The 15124-nt window shown below is 44.8% G+C and overlaps 1 pseudogene; it reads left to right on the top strand.

Annotated features, from left to right (window-relative positions):
* The first annotated feature begins 6953 nt into the window (after positions 1 to 6953).
* Positions 6954 to 15124, top strand: part of LOC106579687 (uncharacterized) — a 134992-nt pseudogene continuing 126821 nt past the window's right edge.

Here is a 15124-nt window from a genome sequence, read left to right as displayed (position 1 = left end):
CAGAGTAGCTTACCAAGTAAGAGGCACTCTTTGACTGTGGCTAGCGACAACATTTAAACTTACCGGAGACGGTGTTATATGCCTTTTTGTTTACAAACACTGGCTAGTCTGGTGTTCTATGCTCTACGACGTTACTTTTTAGCCACAGAAGCAGAAGCAAACATGTCTCTCTACAAATTGCAATTGCTAGAGCTTGAACAGCATGAGCTTGAACTGCTCTCACTACTCAGAGCTTGAACTGCTCTCACTACTCAGACAACAGAGAAAATGTTTTTCCACTGAACACTACACGAGGGGACAATGGAGAATACATGTCTCTTCTCCAACCTATGTGGCAGCATCGACAAGGAAAGACATTGTCAATACTTTTGGATATCTGTTGCCAGATTTGACGACATGCTTCAGCGACGTTGGAATTATCCGCTTTGTGCAGAAGCTGTCAGTGGAAAATATGTTCGGTTCTGAGCTCCGGCAAAGTCGGGCAGCGGCTACTACAACTACTAGGGATAATTCTCAATGGTCCTGATGGCAGTCTGCAAAGTACCACTTCACGATGAAGGAGGTGGGTCCATATGGTCCTGATGGCAGTCTGAGATGCAAGGTACCGCTTCACCACGATCAACCTGGGCACATATGGGAGGGAGGGAGATGCAGAAATCTTCTCTTGAAGCAAGTTTGGCTCCCAACTCATTTCAGGCCAGCTGTCGCTACCAAGGCCAAGGTGTTTGCCGGGGACCCAAACACCGAGACCATATGTCTTTGTGGGAGACGAGGCATTCCCTCTGAGGGTAAACTTGATGCGACCGTCTCCAGGTGAAATACCCCAAATACATGTGACTATACATATGAAATGATACCAATTATATTTTGTAATTATATGCCTGTCATCAAAGTGGTTTGGCATCCCAATAAGAGGATGGGGGCCTATGTCAGAAAGCATAGGCTACACAGTTGTTACAGTATACATTTGATAGCCTCCATGTTCCTGTTCAATACTAATGGAAACATGTTTTATTTAAAGTTTTTTTCTGGACTTGATGACGCCAAGATCTTTAACTACAGCCACTCAAGAGCCAGAACAATTTCCGAGAACTGCTTTGGGATCCTTGCTGCAAGATGGAGGATCCTGGGACGAGCCCTTCAGGTTTCGCCAGAGAAAGCTGAGACCATTGTGAAGGCCTGGATTGGCCCTCCACAACTACCTATGCACCACAGACACTGACAACACAGAGTCATCAACACAGTACAGCCACCCCACATTTCTTGACCACTCCACACCCACTGGGAACTTGTGTCCAAGAGACTGTAGACAAGTGGTACAAGGAGACACCAGCTTCCTGGATGTTGGCAGACAGGGCAACCAGAGTTGCTATAGATGTGCACAATAACATCAAGGCCTACTTCCTCACACCAGCTGGTCGAGTGTCTTTCCAGGATGCTTCGATCACGCGTAGCACTCTACAGTAAATGTTCAAATGTTGGAGTGTGGTTTGGAAAACATGTGCGCACGTACAGAACCAGTCAGAAGTTTGGACACACCTATTACTACATGATTCCATATGTGTTATTTCATAGATTTGATGTTTTCACTATTATTCTACAATGTAGAAAATAGTAAAAATAAAGAAAAAACGTTGAATGAGTAGGTGTGTCCAAACTTTTGACTGGTACTGTAAGCATTCAGACCCTTTACTCAATACTTTGTTGAAGCACCTTAGGCAGCGATTACAGCCTCAAGTCTTCTTTGGTCCCAATGCTACAAGCTTGGCTCACCTATATTTGGGGAGTTTCTCCCTTTCTTCTCTGCAGATCCTCTCAAGCTCTGTCAGGTTGGAAGGGGAGCATTGCTGCACAGCTATTTTCAGGTCTCTCCAGAGATGTTAGATTGGGTTCAAGTCCGGGCTCTGGCTGGGCCGCTCAAGGACATTCAGAGACCCGTCCCGAATCCACTCCTGCGTTATCTTGGCTGTGTGCTTAGGGTTGTTGTCCTGTTGGGAGGTGACCCTTTGTCCCAGTCTGAGGTCCTGAGCGCTCTGGAGCAGGTTTTCATCAAGGATCTCTCTGTAATTTGCTCCGTTCATCTTTCCCTCAATCCTGACTCGTCTTACAGTTCTGCCGTAGAAAAACATCCCCACAGCATGATGCTGCCACCACCATGCTTCACCGTAGGGATAGTGCCAAGTTTCCTCCAGATGTGACGCTTGGCATTCAGGCCAAAGAGTTCAATCTTGGTTTCATCACACCAGAGAATCTTGTTTCTAACAGTCTGAGAGTCTTTAAGTGCCTTTTGGCAAACTCCAAGCTGGCTGTCATGTGCCTTTAACTGAGGAGTGCCTTCCGTCTGGCCACTCAAAAAAAAACATAAAAGCCATAAAAGCCTGATTGTTTGAGTGCTGCAGAGATGGTTGTTCTTCTGGAAGGTTCTCCCATCTCCATAGAGGAACTCTGGAGCTCTGTCAGAGTGACCATCGGGTTCTTGATCACCTCCCTGACCAAGGCCCTTCAACTCCGATTGCTCAGTTTGGCTGGACGGCCAGCTCTAGGAAGAGTATTGGTGGTTCCAAACTTCTTCCATTTAAGAATGATGTTCTTGGGGATGTTCAATGCTGAAGAAATGTTTTGGTACCCTTCCCCAGATCTGTGCCTCGACACAATCCTGTCTCAGCACTCTATGGACAATTCTTTCAACCTCATGGCTTGGTTTTGGCTCTGACATGCACTGTCAACTGTGGGACCTTATATGGACAGGTGTGTGCTTTTCCAAATCACGTCCAATTAATTGAATTTACCACAGGTGGATTCCAATCAAGTTGTAGAAACATTTCAAGGATGCTCAATGGAAACAGGATGCACCTGAGCTCAGTTTTGAGTCTCATAACAAAGGGTCTGAATACTTATGTAAATAAGGTATTTTTGTTTTTTATGTTTAATACATTTGCAAACATTTCTAAAAACATGTTTTCACTTTGAAATGATGGGGTATTGTGTGTAGATTGATGAGTAATTGTATTTATTTAATATATTTTAGAATAAGGCTGTAACGTAACAAAATGTGGAAAAACTGAAAGGGTCTGAATACTTTCAGAATGTACTGTAATATACTAGACAGTAGTCATAATAACCACTACTGAGGTTGTTATCAGTTTGTATAATACACAGAGCTGTACACAGAGCTGTACACAGAGCTGCACACAGAGCTGTACACAGAGCTGTACACAGAGCCCCCCCCCATGGCCTTGAGAACAGCTGGTCTCCTTCCCTCCCCCCGTCGTCTTATCCCCTACATAGCACCTTCTCCCCGTGCCGACATCTTAAAATCACCATGAAGCCAATGTCGACCACGATTTCAATCATGGAAGACACGTTTGCAGATCTTTATTTCACGAAGATGGTTGCCTCTGCCACCCTACCGGGTGATATAATATGCAGGCATGTGGACTACACTATTGTATTGAGAGTAGGTGAGCTTGTGAAGTTTAGATGGGTTGAACAGTATCCTACAAGCTTAATCTTTTATCCCTCTCTCTCCTCCCCACTCTCTCTCTCTCTCCTCCACTCTCTCTCTCTCCTCCACTCTCTCTCTCTCCTCCCCACTCTCTCTCTCCTCCACTCTCTCTCTCTCCTCCCCACTCTCTCTCTCCTCCACTCTCTCTCTCTCTCTCCTCCACTCTCTCTCTCTCCTCCACTCTCTCTCTCCTACACTCTCTCTCTCCTCCACTCTCTCTCTCACACAAACTCTCTCTCTCTCCTCCACGCTCTCTCCCACACTCTCTCTCCTCCCCACTCTCTCTCTCTCCTCCACTCTCTCTCTCTCCTCCACTCTCTCTCTCCTCCACTCTCTCTCTCTCTCTCCTCCACTCTCTCTCTCTCCTCCACTCTCTCTCTCCTACACTCTCTCTCTCCTCCACTCTCTCTCTCACACAAACTCTCTCTCTCTCCTCCACGCTCTCTCCCACACTCTCTCTCCTCCCCACTCTCTCTCTCTCCTCCACTCTCTCTCTCTCCTCCCCACTCTCTCTCTCCTCCACTCTCTCTCTCTCCTCCCCACTCTCTCTCTCCTCCACTCTCTCTCTCTCTCCTCCACTCTCTCTCTCTCCTCCACTCTCTCTCTCTCCTCCACTCTCTCTCTCCTACACTCTCTCTCTCCTCCACTCTCTCTCTCACACAAACTCTCTCTCTCTCCTCCACGCTCTCTCCCACACTCTCTCTCCTCCCCACTCTCTCTCTCTCCTCCACTCTCTCTCTCTCCTCCACTCTCTCTCTCCTCCACTCTCTCTCTCACACAAACTCTCTCTCTCTCCTCCACGCTCTCTCTCACACAAACTCTCTCTCTCGCTCTACCACAGCTGTACATCCTGTTGGATTCCATCTCCTTCCATGTACCACATTGCCGGTACATCACCTCGGGGCCAATTCTTCCACTCCGAGGGACTCTTGTTTTTGTTTTATTCCACATGCAAGCCTGCCTAAGTGCATTCTACAAAGGATTTGCCCTTTTTCTGGGAAGTCAGATTCCATGTTTTATAAATCAGAGTGATCATCTTTTTAGGATATACAGTAGCTTTCATTTGAAAATCATCTGACTTTACAGTTGCTTCTTTCATGAATTGAATTTGTGTTGTGAGCTAAAGAGAGTGTGTGTGTGTGAGAGAGAGAGGGGGGGGGGACAGCAAGACAGAAAGACAGAGAGAGAGAGATAAAGAGAGGGGGAGAGAGAGAGAAAGAAAAATAATTGAAATTGAGGGTAAATTGAAATTGATTTGAATTGAGAGAGACAGTCAGACAGACAGACAGACTTACAGACAGACAGACAGACAGACAGACAGACAGACAGACAGACAGACAGACAGACAGACAGACAGACAGACAGACAGACAGACAGACAGACAGACAGACAGACAGACAGACAGACAGACAGACAGACAGACAGAGAGACAGAGAGACACAGAGAGAGAGAGAGAGAGAGAGAGAGAGAGAAAGAGAGAGAGAGCGACAGAGACAGAGAGAGAGCAGCATGTCATTTCCATTGCCACCATTTGCAACATTTGTTTAATAATAAAAGGTTATGAACAAGAAACATGGGAGTCAAATAAAATTGATTTCAGATATATTTATCACATCAAAATCTCAGTTAGTTTTCAGAGTCAGTTACATAACAGTAGCCTAAACAAATGACACATGAAGTGAAAGTCAAGTTCTCTTTTGTGAATATAATTACATTATAATATAATTTTTGACTTTATGCAGACGGAAACAAAACAAAAAACCACTGTAGGCTACAGATCCCATATGACAATCACCCACCAGTCTCCCTCCAACCAGTCTCTCTGCATATAGCCTTACATAGGCTAGATGATCAAAGATTAGCCTGTGTACACAAAAGGGCAACAGATGTATTTAAAATGTACATATTGCCCAGAGTAAAATCTCATTGCATCTGGCAGCGAGGTAATGCAATTAAATATGACCACTACTGAACTCGACTGGTTGGATTTGTTCTGGAAAGACCCATATAGCCCTAGCTGGTTCCAACCATTTTGGTCATTTTAAAATCATTGTGATGAAATACAGCACGCACTACGGGCTAGTAAACAAAATAAGACATTACTGTGGAACATAGAAAATTCCTGACGCACCATTCAAACCAAGTGGAGGAGATAATATATCCAGCTATTAACGGTTTAGATGTGGTTTTACGAATCCAAAACGATCCAAAAATGCTTGCTCCAAATATCCTTTCCATTTCGGACAACGCGTCAGACACCCGAGAGTAAAAATCTCCCTGTGCACATTTCAGCTCCAGTAATAGTTTACTGTTCCACGAGCAGACCTACCGAGGACGTCACTTTGTTATGGTAATAAGAACACCTTCGGAACAAAAGCCCACATTTCAAAACATTGCAAGGTCGATAAATTATTACAAATATATTTTAGATTTTAATCAATGTCGATATTTGTTGTGCTTACAAATACATATAATAAGGAATTTATGGAAAACATTTGTAAAATTATTTTGAAGATTCCTTTAAAAAAAAATAATCCAATGTTCAGACTGGTATGTTGACAATATTGGGCTTTCAGTGAAAAACACTATTCTTTGTGCTGATGTAAAATTGGGTTTTGAGTACTCAGTAGGGTCTGTAGAATCTATATATGGTGTAATTTCATGGGCATTGAATAATACTGCAATAATGCTACACAATGTAAAACACTGTATATGAAATACATATTGGTTTATAGTGAAAAAACTCCCAACCCCACTTTTACATCAGCACAATAATAGGTTTTTCTCCATAAGCCAATATGTATTTCATATACAGTGATTTGCATTGTGGCTAGCGCAGCGGGTGGATTAAAAGGACAGCATTTAGTGCCCCATGAAATGATACCATATACAGATTCTACAGACCATACTGAGTACTCACAATCCCACTTCTACATCTGCACAAATAATATATTTTTCTCTTTAAGCCAATATGTACCGCATACTGTATTGCTTGAGGTGAATGGAGTGGGTGGAGTATTGACTCACCAGCACTCTATATTAAACATGTTGCCCAGCACAAGAGACCCATTTAAGTTTTGTAGACTCTATTGAGTAATTACAATGACATATATTTGAATTGAAAGTGTACTTCTTTACATATAGCCTACACAATAGCTTTCAACATACCACTATTGGTTTAAACTTTCTACAGAAATTGTATGAATAATACAATATGAAAAATTATACTTTTTTTATTGATATTCCCAAAGTTAAGCATGTTTTTGTAGGGGGACTCTTATTTGGAGAAAAATAAATCCTCGATCGTACTGCCAGGATGCACATCCTGCTGCCAGGAGAACGGTAATGAGATTTGTAGTGTGGCGCGTCTGGTGAGATTCCTCCGTTTGCGCTTCTCATAAATGTGTGTGCGTGCGCAGTCTGTTTGTGAGGCAGTTGCGTGCGAAGAGCTCCACATGTCGTTCAGAGGAATCCGCCACCTGAAACACGAGGAAGTGAAAGCGACTCAATTGCGTATAAAGCATCAACAACCACATCTGCCTCGAGCATTGCAAACTGATGAAAACATCAGTGCAGACGTCTGGTAGACGTTTGCTGTATTTTCCCGAGGAATTATTACCATTGTCTACTTAGGAATTACCTTAACATCTATAATATACCCATTCAATTTGAATGACCCATCTAACATTATACTGGAATTCAGTAATATTGACAGACCTTCTTGGTAAGTGTTTTAATTTTATGTTGTTCCCCATTTCTTCTAAATAGTCTATTTGAGAATGACTTTCAAAGTTGTTTTTATTTGATGTGAATAATCTTAGTGAGAGTTGGCAACTTGTGTTGTTATGGATTTTGCGGCATCATTTTATTCACGTTTCACTAGTGTAAAGAAAGAACTATTGACAAGATATTGACAAACAACTGTTTAGGCCTAGTTATACCTGTATCCTCTTTATTCCTGTTCACTTTGTTATTGATTATTTCAATGGCAAGAGTCTTCTCAAATTACGTTGACAAATGACTCGATCTTGATAGCATCACTAAAGTTATACGAACAACTTTTCCATCAGTTACTGTATGGAGTATAGTATTTTCATATGTTCGGTTCATATGTTTGGGGGACACTGAAAAGTTTTCTCCATCATCTCTGCAGCGCACCTGTTACCTTTACGGAGCGCAGGACGATGATACCCCCAGGAGACTGCATGTATGCGGGCAGGAAAAGAAGGAAACCGGTTCAAAAGCAGTTAAGAATCGCTTATTTTCCTCGTAACATTTATATTTGACCATGTTGAAAACTGTTTTATGGATTTTATGTGTACTTTTACTTCTACTTCTGAAGTTTGGATACACTTTTTTTGGGGTTGCTCAATACACTTTCACCATGATTCACTATGTTGTAATAGCCCACCTACATGGTAGCCCAATAGTACATTTAGTTTATTATTTGTGTGAGATTTTCATATTTCAGTAGCATGTATTAAATACATTACTAACAAGCAAACACTGGGAAATGTTTACAAAATTATTCAAGATATGCATAGTTTGGACAAATGTAAAATGTAATAGATTGTTCATGTGATAACAGTGCTATTTAACAGTGCTATTTATATGCTATGGCTTTGGGTTGCATTCGGAGCAATTGATCAGTTTGGGATTCATTCAGTTCATGTGAGTGTAACCGATGTGAAATGGCTAGCTAGTTAGCGGTGGTGCGTTTACAATTGGGTGACGTCACTCGCTCTGAGACCTTGAAGTAGTTGTTCCCATTGTTCTGCAGGGGCCGCGGCTTTTGTAGAGCGATGGGTAACGATGCTTCGTGGGTGTCAGTTGTTGATGTGTGCAGAGGGTCCCTGGTTCTAAGCCCAGGTTGGGGCGAGGAGAGGGACGGAACCTACACTGTTACATGAAGGTTACTAATAAATGAATAACACTAGTAGTAGTGTAATTTGTAGGGTTTTAGTGACAGGAGACAGAAGTAGTTAGCAGATTCTTGTGGATGCTTGTCGTTCCAAATGTGATATATAAAAAAGGTAATTCCTGGTTAAAATGACTTGTAGGAAACGTGATTGTTTCAGATGCTGTATAGGCTAACCAAGCTAGCCGTCTGATACTGTAGCGCTAACCGTTTAAATGTTGAATCCAGTAACAGGTTTCAACTAGCTACAATTTGTCAAATTTGAGAAGAATGTGCAAATGTATATATTTAGAAAATAAATCTCAATCAATAACCTATAGATTGCAATACAGCTATGACAGTGGACACAAATGTTACATAACAGCACGTTTCACTTGAACATCCTGTTCAGACTAGTAAACAACGATGACTGGTTTAATAGAAACGCTGGGGTGGCATGCAAGAGAGTAAGGGGATCAATCTAGTTGACAGAAATCAGACTCCTAAGGATGCAGGTCTCTTTTGAACCAAGATGGAGTTCAGCAAGACACGATCTCTCCCTTCCCATGTCCCACTGACCAGGACAGATAGAGGTTTCAGCAAGGGGACAGGGGTAGTAGTAAAGGGGAAACATGTAGTGGGGCTGTACGACAGGCACCACCGAGATGGTTCGGGGGTGGTGATTTGAGCCACTGACCAGGCACAGTGGTGTTAGAGGCTGTCAACCTGTCTGTGTCTGTAAAGGGACTCTTAATGATATTATTGATTGATGGCTGTTTGTTTGTTCAAAATGTTCAATGCTGTAACCCTGTGTGTGTGTGTGTGTGTGTGCGTGCGTGCGTACGTGCGTGCGTGTTCAGGGGCGCAATTGCTGAATAAAGAATCGATGTAAATTGACTTCACATATTGTATGTTTCACTATGTCACTACTGTTGATCGGGTTGTGAACAAAAACTCTACTAAAACATTCAAAGACTATGAATATATTGTATTGATTTACCGTAATTTCCGGACTATTGAGCGCACCTGAATATAAGCCGCACCCACTGAATTAAAGAAAATATATTATTTTGAACAAAAATAAGCCGCACATGTCTATAAGCCGCAGGTGCCTACCGGTACATTGAAACAAATTAACTTTACACAGGCTTTAACAAAACACGGTTTGTAACAAAAATAAATAGGCTTTAACGAAACACGGCTTGTAACAAAAATAAATAGGCTTTAACGAAACACATTTACATTTTTACATTTAAGTCATTTAGCAGACGCTCTTAACCAGAGCGACTTACAAATTGGTGCATTCACCTTATGATATCCAGTGGAACAACCACTTTACAATAGTGCATCTAAATCTTTTAAGGGGGGGGGGTTAGAAGGATTACTTTATCCTATCCTAGGTATTCCTTAAAGAGGTGGGGTTTCAGGTGTCTCCGGAAGGTGGTGATTGACTCCGCTGTCCTGGCGTCGTGAGGGAGCATGTTCCACCATTGGGGTGCCAGAGCAGCGAACAGTTTTGACTGGGCTGAGCGGGAACTGTGCTTCCTCAGAGGTAGGGGGGCCAGCAGGCCAGAGGTGGATGAACGCAGTGCCCTTGTTTGGGTGTAGGGCCTGATCAGAGCCTGAAGGTATGGAGGTGCCGTTCCCTTCACAGCTCCGTAGGCAATCACCATGGTCTTGTAGCGGATGCGAGCTTCAACTGGAAGCCAGTGGAGAGAGCGGAGGAGCGGGGTGACGTGAGAGAACTTGGGAAGGTTGAACACCAGACGGGCTGCGGCGTTCTGGATGAGTTGTAGGGGTTTAATGGCACAGGCAGGGAGCCCAGCCAACAGCGAGTTGCAGTAATCCAGACGGGAGATGACAAGTGCCTGGATTAGGACCTGCGCCGCTTCCTGTGTGAGGCAGGGTCGTACTCTGCGAATGTTGTAGAGCATGAACCTACAGGATCGGGTCACCGCCTTGATGTTAGTGGAGAACGACAGGGTGTTGTCCAGGATCACGCCAAGGTTCTTAGCACTCTGGGAGGAGGACACAAGGGAGTTGTCAACCGTGATGGCGAGATCATGGAACGGGCAGTCCTTCCCCGGGAGGAAGAGCAGCTCCGTCTTGCCGAGGTTCAGCTTGAGCTGGTGATCCGTCATCCACACTGATATGTCTGACAGACATGCAGAGATGCGATTCGCCGCCTGGTTATCAGAAAGGGGAAAGGAGAAGATTAATTGTGTGTCGTCTGCATAGCAATGATAGGAGAGACCATGTGAGGATATGACAGAGCCAAGTGACTTGGTGTATAGCGAGAATAGGAGAGGGCCTAGAACAGAGCCCTGGGGGACACCAGTGGTGAGAGCGCATGGTGCGGAGACAGATTCTCGCCACGCCACCTGGTAGGAGCGACCTGTCAGGTAGGACGCAATCCAAGCGTGGGCCGCGCCGGAGATGCCCAACTCGGAGAGGGTGGAGAGGAGGATCTGATGGTTCACAGTATCAAAGGCAGCAGAAAGGTCTAGAAGGATGAGAGCAGAGGAGAGAGAGTTAGCTTTAGCAGTGCGGAGAGCCTCCGTGACACAGAGAAGAGCAGTCTCAGTTGAATGCCCAGTCTTGAAACCTGACTGATTAGGATCAAGAAGGTCATTCTGAGAGAGATAGCAGGAGAGCTGGCCAAGGACGGCACGTTCAAGAGTTTTGGAGAGAAAAGAAAGAAGGGATACTGGTCTGTAGTTGTTGACATCGGAGGGATCGAGTGTAGGTTTTTTCAGAAGGGGTGCAACTCTCGCTCTCTTGAAGACTGAAGGGACGTAGCCAGCGGTCAAGGATGAGTTGATGAGCGAGGTGAGGAAGGGGAGAAGGTCTCCGGAAATGGTCTGGAGAAGAGAGGAGGGGATAGGGTCAAGTGGGCAGGTTGTTGGGCGGCCGGCCGTCACAAGACGCGAAATTTCATCTGGAGAGAGAGGGGAGAAAGAGGTCAAAGCACAGGGTAGGGCAGTGTGAGCAGGACCAGCGATGTCGTTTGACTTAGCAAACGAGGATCGGATATCGTCAACCTTCTTTTCAAAATGGTTGACAAAGTCATCTGCAGAGAGGGAGGAGGGGGGGGGGAAGGGGAGGAGGATTCAGGAGGGAGGAGAAGGTAGCAAAGAGCTTCCTAGGGTTAGAGGCAGATGCTTGGAATTTAGAATGGTAGAAAGTGGCTTTAGCAGCAGAGACAGAAGAGGAGAATGTAGAGAGGAGGGAGTGAAAGGATGCCAGGTCCGCAGGGAGGCGAGTTTTCCTCCATTTCCGCTCGGCTGCCCAGAGCCCTGTTCTGTGAGCTCGTAGTGAGTCGTCGAGCCACGGAGCAGGAGGGGAGGACCGAGCCGGCCTGGAGGATAGGGGACAGAGAAAATCAAAGGATGCAGAAAGGGAGGAGAGGAGGGTTGAGGAGGCAGAATCAGGAGATAGGTTGGAGAAGGTTTGAGCAGAGGGAAGAGATGATAGGATGGAAGAGGAGAGAGTAGCGGGAGAGAGAGAGCGAAGGTTGGGACGGCGCAATACCATCCGAGTAGGGGCAGAGTGAGAAGTGTTGGATGAGAGCGAGAGGGAAAAGGATACAAGGTAGTGGTCGGAGATTTGGAGGGGAGTTGCAATGAGATTAGTGGAAGAACAGCATCTAGTAAAAATGAGGTCAAGCGTATTGCCTGCCTTGTGAGTAGGGGGGAAGGTGAGAGGGTGAGGTCAAAAGAGGAGAGGAGTGGAAAGAAGGAGGCAGAGAGGAATGAGTCAAAGGTAGACATGGGGAGGTTAAAGTCACCCAGAACTGTGAGAGGTGAGCCATCCTCAGGAAAGGAACTTATCAAGGCGTCAAGCTCATTGATGAACTCTCCAAGGGAACCTGGAGGGCGATAAATGATAAGGATGTTAAGCTTGAAAGGGCTGGTAACTGTGACAGCATGGAATTCAAATGAGGAGATAGACAGATGGGTCAGGGGAGAAAGAGAGAATGTCCACTTGGGAGAGATGAGGATTCCAGTGCCACCACCCCGTTGGCTCGATGCTCTAGGGGTATGCGAGAACACGTGGGCAGACGAAGAGAGAGCAGTAGGAGTAGCAGTGTTATCTGTGGTAATCCATGTTTCCGTCAGCGCCAGGAAGTCTAGGGACTGGAGGGTAGCATAGGCTGAGATGAACTCAGCCTTGTTGGCTGCAGACCGGCAGTTCCAGAGGCTGCCGGAGACCTGGAACTCCACGTGGGTCGTGCGCGCTGGGACCACCAGGTTAGAGTGGCAGCGGCCATGCGGTGTGAAGCGTTTGTATGGCCTGTGCAGAGAGGAGAGAACAGGGATAGACAGACACATAGTTGACAAGCTACAGAAGTGTTGTTTCTTGTATTATTGTCTCTTGTGTCTTTAGAGAACTGTTTCACTTTGATATCCTTTTTCTTCTGTCCTGATTTTCTCTTTCTTTTCTTCTGTTAACTAGATATTCTTTGTTGTTCTTCGTTAGCTAGCTAACTTCTTCCAAAAGAGTCCCTAGCAACTGCTTAGCAACTGGTAAACAATTCAGCTAGCTAAGATAACTACAATTTTATGAAAAATACTTATTTTTCAAAAGCCCGGCATGTAACAAAAATAAATAGGCTTTAACGAAACACGGCTTGTAACAAAAATAAATAGGCTTTAACGAAACACGGCATGTAACAAAAATAAATAGGCTTTAACGAAACACGGCATGTAACAAAAATAAATAGGCTTTAACGAAACACGGCATGTAACAAAAATAAATAGGTTCAATTCCTCACGCTGCTGTTTCCAACGTCTTATCATCGATTCATTAAGACCAAGCTCCCGTGCAGCAGCTCTATTTCCTTTTCCAACAGCCAAATCAATCGCCTTCAACTTGAAAGCTGCATCATATGCATTTCTCCGTGTCTTTGCCATGATGAGGGTGACAAAATGACTACCGTAATCAGAATGATGAGAAGTTTGAGAGCGCTCGATTTAATCTAAACAGTAAACAAAAAAAGTTGTTTGACCTTAACCCGTTTGGCAATTTCATTGGTCTAATGAAAGCTTCATGCCGCCAAAAAACTGAGCACGTCACAGAATGTGTTTTTTTTGAGAATTTTTTTTTTAAAGCGGGAAAAATCCATATATTAGCCGCGTCATTGTTTAAGCCGCGAGGTTCAAAGCTGGGAAAAAAGTTGCGGCTTATAGTCCGGAATTTACGGTACATAATGATTCCATGTCCATATTCTGTTGCTATGTGGCTCCTCGGCCCTCCTGCACCCAAAAGCACAGTACATCTCTCTGTTAACAGTTGAGCCTTTAACAACAACAAAAAAAGAACAAACAGCTACAAACTGTCACAATAACAGACCCTAACATATGTCCGCTGTGTTTTCACCAGGAAACCAGCGACGGTGAGTGAGAAGTCCAACCCGTCCAAGAGGCACCGGGACCGCCTGAACGTGGAGCTGGACCGGCTGGCCAGCATGCTACCTTTTTCCCCAGACATCATCTCCAAGCTGGATAAACTGTCCGTGCTGCGTCTCAGTGTCAGCTACCTCCGGGTCAAGAGTTTCTTCACAGGTAAGAAGACGCTTCTTCCTTCCCCAATGGGAGTAGGAACTCTCAATACAGAAACTACAGTATCACTGCATGACTAAACACAGGATTACATGACACTTCACAGTCCAACTATGTCAGGGCCCTCTGTGGAGTGTGCCTGTGAGCTGGGAGAGACTGATTAGACTATAGCTGTTTAATCAGTCTCCTCCAGTTCATTGTCTAATCAGTCTCCTCCAGTTCACTGTCTAATCAGTCTCCTCCAGTTCACTGTCTAATCAGTCTCCTCCAGTTCACTGTCTAATCAGTCTCCTCCAGTTCACTGTCTAATCAGTCTCCCCAGTTCAGTCTAATCAGTCTCCTCCAGTTCAGTCTAATCAGTCTCCTCCAGTTCAGTCTAATCAGTCTCTTCCAGTTCAGTCTAATCAGTCTCCTCCAGTTCAGTCTAATCAGTCTCCTCCAGTTCAGTCTAATCAGTCTCCTCCAGTTCACTGTCTAATCAGTCTCCTCCAGTTCACTGTCTAATCAGTCTCCCCAGTTCAGTCTAATCAGTCTCCCCAGTTCACTGTCTAATCAGTCTCCTCCAGTTCAGTCTAATCAGTCTCCTCCAGTTCACTGTCTAATCAGTCTCCTCCAGTTCACTGTCTAATCAGTCTCCTCCAGTTCACTGTCTAATCAGTCTCCTCCAGTTCACTGTAATCAGTCTCTTCCAGTTCAGTCTAATCAGTCTCCTCCAGTTCAGTCTAATCAGTCTCCTCCAGTTCACTGTCTAATCAGTCTCCCCAGTTCAGTCTAATCAGTCTCCTCCAGTTCAGTCTAATCAGTCTCGTCCAGTTCAGTCTAATCAGTCTCCCCAGTTCAGTCTAATCAGTCTCCTCCAGTTCAGTCTAATCAGTCTCCTCCAGTTCACTGTCTAATCAGTCTCCTCCAGTTCAGTCTAATCAGTCTCCTCCAGTTCACTGTCTAATCAGTCTCCCCAGTTCAGTCTAATCAGTCTCCCCCAGTTCAGTCTAACCAGTCTCCTCCAGTTCAGTCTAATCAGTCTCCTCCAGTTCAGTCTAATCAGTCTCCCCAGTTCAGTCTAATCAGTCTCCTCCAGTTCAGTCTAATCAGTCTCCTCCAGTTCAGTCTAATCAGTCTCCCCAGTTCAGTCTAATCAGTCTCCCCAGTTCAGTCTAATCA

This window comes from Salmo salar, chromosome ssa19, assembly GCF_905237065.1.
Source record: "Salmo salar chromosome ssa19, Ssal_v3.1, whole genome shotgun sequence".
In the NCBI taxonomy this organism is placed as follows: Eukaryota; Metazoa; Chordata; class Actinopteri; order Salmoniformes; family Salmonidae; genus Salmo; species Salmo salar.
This window is presented reverse-complemented; position numbering and strand designations above follow the sequence as displayed.